This window comes from Sinocyclocheilus grahami, unplaced genomic scaffold, assembly GCF_001515645.1.
Source record: "Sinocyclocheilus grahami isolate Dianchi unplaced genomic scaffold, SAMN03320097.WGS_v1.1 scaffold182.1, whole genome shotgun sequence".
Classification (NCBI taxonomy): Eukaryota; Metazoa; Chordata; class Actinopteri; order Cypriniformes; family Cyprinidae; genus Sinocyclocheilus; species Sinocyclocheilus grahami.
Window position 1 is genome coordinate 1,300,746 of NW_015505361.1, and position 11,355 is coordinate 1,312,100.

The window sequence follows — 11,355 nt, forward strand, 5'->3', positions numbered from 1 at the left end:
TATACGGTCTGTACAGTATAAAAACCTAAACGCCTATGGAGAGTCCCCACTTTTCACAAAAACAAACCTGTGTGTGTGTGAGTGTGTGTGTGTGTGTGTGTGTGTGTGAGTGTGTGTGTGTGTGTTTTGGTGGGAGAAGCGTCTGTCTGACCCTTCTGTCTCCTCCACAGGAACTCGTATGGTTCCTGCTGACTTCCTCATTCCTGCCCAGTCTCAACATCCAATCAGAAACAACCTCCACCACAAGGTACCGCGATACAGCGATGAATCACATGATGTGGCTCAAATCTAAGGCAGCTTATTTCTGCCATGGGATATTAAAGCAATACGCCCCAAGAACAATACGCCCGTGGTTTACAGTCAACTTATACAGTTTTTCTCAGTTGCTAACACACTATAACTGATTCATCTGGCACAATTTTCCAAACCTTTCATACAGTTATCGGAACAAAGACGTGTTTCTCAAAACCTTTAACACATTTCACCTGCTTTCACACATGTTCCAATTTGCTCAGTGTTTTCTACAAAACTCTACACAAAGACAGCATCATTTTGCACAGGTTTAACCATGTACTGTACTGTACATGTACTGTATTTGTGCATTGGGCTTTGCTTTCTGAATATGTCCTTTGTTACTATGTTTACTGATTATGTTCACATATGTCTTGTTACTGTAATTTACCTATTTAACCTGTGCATTTATATGCCTGCTTTCATTCTGTTCATTGTCCATTCTACTGAGAGTCGACTGTCTAGGGGAGGTAGAGAAAGTTTTTTGTCATAAGACTAAGAAACTGCTATAGTATAAAAATAAGGATATTACCAATACTGTAATGCAACTTGGCATTGGATGCTGTATTTATTTATTTACAGTAACTGGCAGGATATTCCAGTTGTGTTTACTGTATATTCTGATGTTTGGTTTACTGTAAGATCACTTTACAGTAGTGTAATGCAAGTAAACTTTTCTTAAAGTTTTTTTTTGCTGAATTTTACTGTATCTGCACCACTCTATTTATGCTGCATACTGTAACAGACATTGACTCGCAGAATGATTCCTGTTTCCCAAAAGGATTTTTTTTTGTAGCAGTGTTTTGAGTTGATCTCACTAGTGTTCTCTAGGCAGGAAAATAGTCTGTGTATTTGACAGGTTTGCGTGTCATCTGAGGCCAAAGTTTGAGTCTGACAAAAGAGAACGTGTTTATGACTAAAATGTTTGACTTTGACCTGGAAGTGTGAAGTTTGCATAAGTTGGTGTGTAGTTTTGTGATTGTGTTTATAGTTGTGAGAAAATGGAAAATTGTTTCATGCAATCGAGAAAAATCTGCGTTGTGCCTAAAACCCCTTAGCTGTTCTAAATTCACTGTAAACCACGGCTTCACGGGGCTTATTGCTTTTATAAAACGGTTATTCCATATACGTAGCAAGGTTTCACAGAACAAAACGAAGCAAATAAAAAGTAATGATATTAATAAAAACAGTATTCTTCCGCCAAACAATGTAGTTCCTCAGAAACGGTTGTGGTTCCAACAAAGTGGATGCCGAGCAACACACAGAAGTAAACAAAGGTGTGTGTTTGTAGAGTAATGACCGGAGCTCTCCGTTTTATAAATCTATATCTATCTATTTACAGTATCTCTCTATCTATACAGTATATAGACAGAGAGAGAGTAAAGCCCCGTTCACACCAAGAACGATAGCTATAAAGATAACGATATTAGCGTCCACACCAGCGAACGATATCGTCTGTTTATTCTAAAGCGCACGCTCGTCTACCACTTTAAATTCTCGAGCTCGTTACAGCAAGATGGATTCTGATTGGCTGTCAGTGTTTTATCGTTCCTCTGTATCGTTATCGTTATAGTTGTGGTGTGAACTATGCTATTCTTTAATATTGAGAACGATTTTTAGAACTATATCTTTATCGTTATCTTTATAGTTATCGTGCTTGGTGTGAACGGGCCTTAAGAGAGGTTATTGTGTTTTTTCTCATAATTGTGACTTTTTTCTTGCGATTCTGAGAGAGAGAAAAAAAACAGAATTGCTGGTTATAAATTCAGAATTACGAGATATAAATTTGCAAAGTCACAATTACCAGGAAAGTCTGAATTGTGAGATTTTTTTTTTTTAAGTCACAATTTTTAGATATAAACTGATAATTGTGAGGAAAAAGTCCGAAATTTGAGATATAAACCCAGAATTGTGAGAAAAGAAGTCAGAATTGTGAAATATAAATTGTAAGAAAAATGTCATAACTGTGAGATGTAAACTCAGAATTGTGAGAAAAATTTCATTATTTTGAGATATAAACTTAAATAATATAAACTTATTATTTTAGATATAGACTGCAAATTGTAAAAAATAAAAATGTCATGATTGTGAAATATAAACTCAAAATTGTGGGGGGGAGTGAATTGTGAGATATAAACTGCAATTTTTGAGAAAAATGTCATAATTGTGAGATTTAACTCAGAATTGTGGGGTAAAAGTCTGAGTTGTGAGATATAAAGTCATAATGACCTTTTTCATTTTTAGTAGCAGAGATAAACTTCCAGTATGTGATGCATCATGTTTTCTGTAGACCCTGTTATTGAACTGAATTAACAACTGAATTGAGTTGAATAATGGCACTATTGTCTTCTGTAGAGCTGCTTTACAGCTTACATTGAATTTGAATCATAACTGATGAATTTGACAACATTAACACTGCTTTGCTCTGTTTTATTAAATCTATATTGTGCAGATCCTGGTGGCGAACTTCCTGGCGCAGACGGAGGCGCTGATGAAGGGAAAGACGACAGAAGAGGCCAAGAAAGAGCTGGAGGCCGGAGGACTGAGCGGAGACAAGCTAGAGAAAATTCTGCCACACAAAGTGAGAATATGAAGTCAAGTGCTGGTTTATACTGACCCCTACAGCACACGAAACACACTGTACCCCATAAACTCTACCCAACTACTAATTCTGCAGTATGCATATGAATAATACGCACAGTGTGCAGACTTTCTATATACATGCAATACTCACATTTATCGAAACATGCATTTGAGAGGAGAGAATGTATCTGACAATGCAATCTGCTCATCATAAATGAATCATATGCAACAATCTTCATCTTGCCGCGTGATTTGATCAGACTGGCATAAATACTTTTTGAAACAAAATCAGAATGAAAAAAGGTATTTTTTTATGTTTAATATTTTTATTTTCATTGCTGACACAGATACACGTAGCTGTTATTAACATTCATCTCTGCATGAAGCTCTTTCCTGGTAACATCATCCCTGCGTCTCTGTCCAGGTTTTCCAAGGAAACAAGCCAACAAATTCCATCATCTTCAAAAAGTTGTCTCCGTACACTCTGGGCGTTCTGATTGGTGCGTCTCAAATGGTTTGGTGATGCTGTACAGTATTAGATATCATCTGATGTGCAGGTTCCTGACCTTTGACCTTTGACCTCCCTTTACAGCCATGTATGAACACAAGATCTTCATTCAGGGCGTCATGTGGGAAATTAACAGTTTTGATCAGTGGGGGTGAGTCGTCCAATGTAGCAAATAAAAATCAGGAAATGATCTTAGGAATGTTAATGAAACCAAACTAATGTATTTTTGATCCTAGCATGTTAAAGCCAGTGTTTATTATAGTTTTTATTAATATTTTAAATAATCTTTTATATTATATATATATATATATATTCGTTTTAATTTTAATTTTAACTTTATCAATGTAATTTTAGTTAGTTTTTAAATGTGCATATAGTTTTTAAAATCTTTATTTCAGTTGTAGATTTAGTTAATAAAACAATGAATTTATTTATATAATAAATGCGTTTATTTTTGATCCTACACAAGTTTAATGGGTTAAATCTGTTAAGTAGATAAAGTAATTTTATTACCAGACCAGTGTTATTTTAGTGTCATTCACATACTATTAGTTTTTATTTTTGTATTCCGTTTTCACTTTTAAATTTAATTTAAAGTTTTAGTAATTTTGTGTTTGTTTGCTTGTTTTTTTGTCATTTTTGTTTATTTTATTTTAAATATGCCTATATTATTTGTATTGGTTTTTATTTCAGAGTGGAGCTCGGGAAACAGCTGGCAAAGAAGATCGAACCGGAGCTTCAGGATTCAGCGGAGGTCACTTCTCACGATTCATCCACCAACGGCCTCATCAGCTTCCTCAAGAAGAACTTTGCTTGAATGAACCATGAAGAGAAGCTTCACCTTTACCCAGAATCACCTGCACCCCAAAACCCAAGCACTGTAGCCAAACATTTTGAAAGTGTAATGTAGTGTCATTTTATCTGACAATTGAAACATGCATTTATTTGTTAATCTAGAATTATGCTAAATAAAAACATGCTAAATCAGAGATATTACTATCTTCTTTTTACACTGAACTCTGTGAAAAATCCCTCATCTGAAGCACCTTGTGTTTTTCAGTTTACTGCAAGAAGGTTTCTGTATTCATCACATGTTGGAGTCTTTTCCCCCCGAAATAAATCACTTTGCACAATTTCTGCGACTTTGGCTAGGATTCCTATAGAATACTATATCATCAAACAGTGTTCAGTGTTGTTTTAGTATCATTGATATAATAATATATAATAATAAATAATATAAGAAGAGCGTTTTTCAATCGGATTTTATATTTTCTGTTTTCACTTTAATTTTGGTTAGTAATTTTGTTGTGATTTTGTCAATTTGATTAGAGTTGTTATATGTCTATGATATCTATCTATCTATCTACATTTACATTTAGCAGACACTTTTATTCAAAGTGACTTACAAATGAGGACTATATATATATATATATGTGTGTGTGTGTGTGTGTGTGTGTATAGTAGGACAATAAATACAATAAAACAAATAATTAAAAATAAAAAACTAATATATAGTTTTAGTTTTTTTTTTTTATTATTTCAGTGCTAAGTTAAGCTAAACAAAGATGAGATATGTTTCCTTGGCAACTACCTGAACTAAAATAAGATTAAGATAAGTTTTGTTTTATTTTATTTCAAAACAGAATTGTTTTATTTATTATTGTTTTAGTTAGGTCTATGATATCTATCTATCTATCTACATTTACATTTAGCAGACACTTTTATTCAAAGTGACTTACAAATGAGGACTATATATATATATATATATGTGTGTGTGTGTGTGTGTGTGTGTATAGTAGGACAATAAATACAATAAAACAAATAATTAAAAATAAAAAACTAATATATAGTTTTAGTTTTTTTTTTTATTATTTCAGTGCTAAGTTAAGCTAAACAAAGATGAGATATGTTTCCTTGGCAACTACCTGAACTAAAATAAGATTAAGATAAGTTTTGTTTTATTTTATTTCAGAACAGAATTTTTTATTTATTATTGTTTTAGTTAGAATAACCCTTATTATAAAAACTATAAATATTATAATATGAAAACCATAATATTAAACTATAAAAATACTATATAATAGTGTAAAAAGCACTTTACATGAATGCACGAACTGATCAAATGTCAATAATAAATGCATTAAGGTAAATGAAAATGTATATGCATGGATGAGCCACTACATTATAAGCAGAGCACACCGCACTGTACACTGTATCCCACAATGCCATGTCCTCAAATGTCCATTTGCAAGTGTAACATCAGCTTCTATGACACTTATGACAGCAAGCTGATGCCCATGAAAGAGCAGAAGCACACGCAGTTCTTCAGCAGCAGGTGGAGCCATAGGTTCATACCCACCACAGTCCTTCAGTCTCTGGCTCCCAGTGTTTGGCAGAGATATGTACACATAGATCCTCATTAGCAACTGTTTCTATGAGCCGCTATAAGTAAGCTGTCCGCCATATTGTAATGGTCAACTTAACGTCATTCACCATAGTAACCAATGAATATTCGAAGATGCCACAATCCTCTACAGCCAATGGTCTGCGAACCCATAGTATGGTGAATGATGTCAAGTTGACCGTTCCAAGATGGCGGACGCTCTACGTCAGGGGTGCCCAACCCTGGTCCTGGAGATCTACCTTCCTGCAGAGTTTAGCTCCAACCCTGATCAAACACACCTGTCTGTAATTATCAAGTGCTCCTTCAGACCCTAATTAGTTGGTTCAGGTGTGTTTGATCAGGGTTGGAGCTAAACTCTGCAGGAAGGTAGATCTCCAGGACCAGGGTTGGGCACCCCTGCTCGACGTGTTGGAGCGGTCAAATGGGGATTCTATCATATATACATATCTGTGGTCTTTGGAACATGAGGTCAAAGGTCAGCTGTGTTCAGCTCCAGTCAAATCCCAGAAGCACACAGAGACCCAAACACATCTGGAAGGCATCATGCGATTGGAAATGTCCTCCACAAACACTAAAAGAGCCAGATGATGTTTACTGTAGTACCACCACACAGAAATGCCCAATCACTTGAGTTTCAGAGCTGTAAATCATTTCTACGTCTGATGAGATGATGGACAGATCAGAGACGAACCTCAGCCAGAGATCAGATCGGTGTATAATGTGCCTGTAGCCTAGCAACATGTCTCTCACTTCAAACATGCCCGGTTATTTCCGGCCTTTTCCTTGAGAAAAAAAAAGACAATTCTTTCAGAAATTTTATCGGAGCTGAGACAAAACGGCAGAAAGCAAAATTAATTAACATTTCAGCTCGTCTGGAGAATTTGAAAGTCAATGCGGTTGCCATGGCAACAAGGGTAAAAACTGTACTAGTCATCAAGAGCCGATGGTGATGTGGCATTTCCCGCAATATAGAGAAACACAAACTGCTGCTTCATTACAGCAATAAACCTTCAGCTGATAGATAATGTGAGACATGGACAGCTTTGCTCATTTGACTTTTAATCAGCTGATGTGGCAGTGATTTTTAATGGATGTATGACGCCAGTTGCTTTTATTATCTAACATAAAAACATTTATACATTTTAAAGTGTCAACAAATACTTTTTGGTGCCACTGCATGTTAAACTGAGCAATTATTGAACTACGGAACAACTATTGAACATTAACATTTCAGGCCAAAATGTCTGATCTGTTTGACTTCAGAGGTCTCACAATGAAAATAATTCAGCAATGTTATAATTTTGTCATTTTATGAACTGATATTACATTCAGAAAATTGCAGAAATAATAAAAATATATATATGCATTTATATAAATATGTGTGTGTGTGTGTGCATATATATTTTTGGCATATTTTCACTGCATTTGTTGAATCATGTAATGCTGTCAACACAGGTTTTGATTTGTGAACATGAACATTATTCTTTAATTTCTGAGAACCATACGTTTATAATTAAAACAAAACCAATAGAATTGACCTCCTGAACTGCACAACATTTTTTTCCAGAAGGTTCACTGATTATTAAGCAGAAAAACCTGTTCGTTTCTAATTTGTGGAAAAATCAGCTAAATTTGTTGAGAAACTCTGCTTGCAGCCTAAAATCACTAAAACGTCTGCATGTAATTTCAATGAAATATACTGTAATAACTCTCATATCCACACGCAGATGCTCTCTCTTTAAACAGCAGTAAATAACAGATGTTTTTGGTGATATCAGCATGATTTACATGAATTTGGATGTGAATTAAAGAGCTCACAGAAGGCCTGTGGATCTTCAAGTTATGAAGAATTTCTGCATCATACATGCGTCACTGTTTTATTGCATAAACTCATTTTAACTGCAGTTTTAAACTTATATTTAGTTAGTTAGAAAATGTTCAATAGCGCAAGAGTGACAATAGCTGGATTCTGTTTTCTGAATTAAACACATCAGACAATAACATCGTTTGCTACTGCTAGAAATGTTGTTCAATCCATACTGCATCATTTTTCACATGCTTTATTTTTAACGTAACAGGGGCACGCCGTTTGTAAAGTGAATGTGTGTGCGCGACTTCCGGTGTTATTGGCTTCCAGTTCTTTTACCTGTACAAAACCAGTCTGTTATGCTGCTTGATGGTGCAACTATCTTATTATTTTACTTTATTAACAATCATAAACACGCCGGTTTGTAGCGCAAACATTTATAGGGACATTCTAAAATGCTTGAAAATGCTTTACGTGTCTTAATGCATTAAAACAGTGTTTTTAAAGACCAAACAAAGTAAACACATTATTAATAAATCATACTATGTACAGACAAGCAGATGAGCCCAGAATACGAATGCAACGTGTTTAATTTCCCTCATAACCCTGTTGAAAAAAACAGCATATGCTGGTTAGGTATGTTTTGACTCTGGGATGCTGGTTTATGCTGGTCCTTTGCTGGTTTATGCTGGTCCTTTGCTGGTTTATGCTGGTCCTTTGCTGGTTTATGCTGGTCCTTTGCTGGTTTATGCTGGTCCTTTGCTGGTTTATGCTGGTCCTTTGCTGGTTTATGCTGGTCCTTTGCTGGTTTATGCTGGTCCTTTGCTGGTTTATGCTGGTCCTTTGCTGGTTTATGCTGGTCCTTTGCTGGTTTATGCTGGTCCTTTGCTGGTTTATGCTGGTCCTTTGCTGGTTTATGCTGGTCCTTTGCTGGTTTATGCTGGTCCTTTTATTTTTTTGCTTTGCAGCCTGAAATGAAGAAAGTAAAAATTATAACACCAACACCAAGTGAAAGATGTAACACCAACAAAATAAAAAATAAAACAATCACTGAGTTGGAAAAAGGATTGAAGGAAAAATGGATAGGGCAAAATATGGTCAAATTATTGAGGAAAATCTGCTGCCCTCTGCCAGAAAGTTGTCAATTGGGAGAAGGTTTACCTTCCAACATAACAATGACCCAAAGCACACAGTGGTTGAAGGAGAAAAAGGTGAATGCACTTGCATGGCCTAGTCAGAGCCCAGACTTAAACCCCATTGAGAAACTGTGGAATGACTTGAAGACTGCAGTCCACAAATAGTCACCATCGAACTTAACTGAACTTGAATAGTTCTGCAAAGAAGAGTGGGCAAATATTGCAAAGTTTAGATGTGCAAAGTTAGTAGAGACAAATCCCAACAGACTGGAGGCTGTAATGAAAGCAAAAGGTGGTTCAACAAAGTACTGACACAAGAGGGTGATCCTTTTTCCATCTAAGTCAGGGGTGCCCAACCCTGGTCTTGGAGATCTACATTCCTGCAGAGTTTAGCTCCAACCCTGATCAAACACACCTGTCTGTAATTATCAAGTGCTCCTTCAGACCCTAATTAGTTGGTTCAGGTGTGTTTGATCAGGGTTGGAGCTAAACTCTGCAGGAAGGTAGATCTCCAGGACCAGGGTTGGGCACCCCTGCTCGACGTGTTGGAGCGGTCAAATGGGGATTCTATCATATATACATATCTGTGGTCTTTGGAACATGAGGTCAAAGGTCAGCTGTGTTCAGCTCCAGTCAAATCCCAGAAGCACACAGAGACCCAAACACATCTGGAAGGCATCATGCGATTGGAAATGTCCTCCACAAACACTAAAAGAGCCAGATGATGTTTACTGTAGTACCACCACACAGAAATGCCCAATCACTTGAGTTTCAGAGCTGTAAATCATTTCTACGTCTGATGAGATGATGGACAGATCAGAGACGAACCTCAGCCAGAGATCAGATCGGTGTATAATGTGCCTGTAGCCTAGCAACATGTCTCTCACTTCAAACATGCCCGGTTATTTCCGGCCTTTTCCTTGAGAAAAAAAAAGACAATTCTTTCAGAAATTTTATCGGAGCTGAGACAAAACGGCAGAAAGCAAAATTAATTAACATTTCAGCTCGTCTGGAGAATTTGAAAGTCAATGCGGTTGCCATGGCAACAAGGGTAAAAACTGTACTAGTCATCAAGAGCCGATGGTGATGTGGCATTTCCCGCAATATAGAGAAACACAAACTGCTGCTTCATTCAGCAATAAACCTTCAGCTGATAGATAATGTGAGACATGGACAGCTTTGCTCATTTGACTTTTAATCAGCTGATGTGGCAGTGATTTTTAATGGATGTATGACGCCAGTTGCTTTTATTATCTAACATAAAAACATTTATACATTTTAAAGTGTCAACAAATACTTTTTGGTGCCACTGCATGTTAAACTGAGCAATTATTGAACTATGGAACAACTATTGAACATTAACATATCAGGCCAAAATGTCTGATCTGTTTGACTTCAGAGGTCTCACAATGAAAATAATTCAGCAATGTTATAATTTTGTCATTTTATGAACTGATATTACATTCAGAAAATTGCAGAAATAATAAAAATATATATATGCATTTATATAAATATGTGTGTGTGTGTGTGCATATATATTTTTGGCATATTTTCACTGCATTTGTTGAATCATGTAATGCTGTCAACACAGGTTTTGATTTGTGAACATGAACATTATTCTTTAATTTCTGAGAACCATACGTTTATAATTAAAACAAAACCAATAGAATTGACCTCCTGAACTGCACAACATTTTTTTCCAGAAGGTTCACTGATTATTAAGCAGAAAAACCTGTTCGTTTCTAATTTGTGGAAAAATCAGCTAAATTTGTTGAGAAACTCTGCTTGCAGCCTAAAATCACTAAAACGTCTGCATGTAATTTCAATGAAATATACTGTAATAACTCTCATATCCACACGCAGATGCTCTCTCTTTAAACAGCAGTAAATAACAGATGTTTTTGGTGATATCAGCATGATTTACATGAATTTGGATGTGAATTAAAGAGCTCACAGAAGGCCTGTGGATCTTCAAGTTATGAAGAATTTCTGCATCATACATGCGTCACTGTTTTATTGCATAAACTCATTTTAACTGCAGTTTTAAACTTATATTTAGTTAGTTAGAAAATGTTCAATAGCGCAAGAGTGACAATAGCTGGATTCTGTTTTCTGAATTAAACACATCAGACAATAACATCGTTTGCTACTGCTAGAAATGTTGTTCAATCCATACTGCATCATTTTTCACATGCTTTATTTTTAACGTAACAGGGGCACGCCGTTTGTAAAGTGAATGTGTGTGCGCGACTTCCGGTGTTATTGGCTTCCAGTTCTTTTACCTGTACAAAACCAGTCTGTTATGCTGCTTGATGGTGCAACTATCTTATTATTTTACTTTATTAACAATCATAAACACGCCGGTTTGTAGCGCAAACATTTATAGGGACATTCTAAAATGCTTGAAAATGCTTTACGTGTCTTAATGCATTAAAACAGTGTTTTTAAAGACCAAACAAAGTAAACACATTATTAATAAATCATACTATGTACAGACAAGCAGATGAGCCCAGAATACGAATGCAACGTGTTTAATTTCCCTCATAACCCTGTTGAAAAAAACAGCATATGCTGGTTAGGTATGTTTTGACTCTGGGATGCTGGTTTATGCTGGTCCTTTGCTGGT

At 35.9% G+C, this 11,355-nt stretch overlaps 1 pseudogene; it reads left to right on the forward strand.

Moving 5' to 3' along the window:
- The window catches only part of LOC107594397 (glucose-6-phosphate isomerase-like), an 8,846-nt pseudogene extending 4,329 nt beyond the window's left edge, over positions 1-4,517 (forward strand).
- Positions 4,518-11,355: the final 6,838 nt, after the last annotated feature.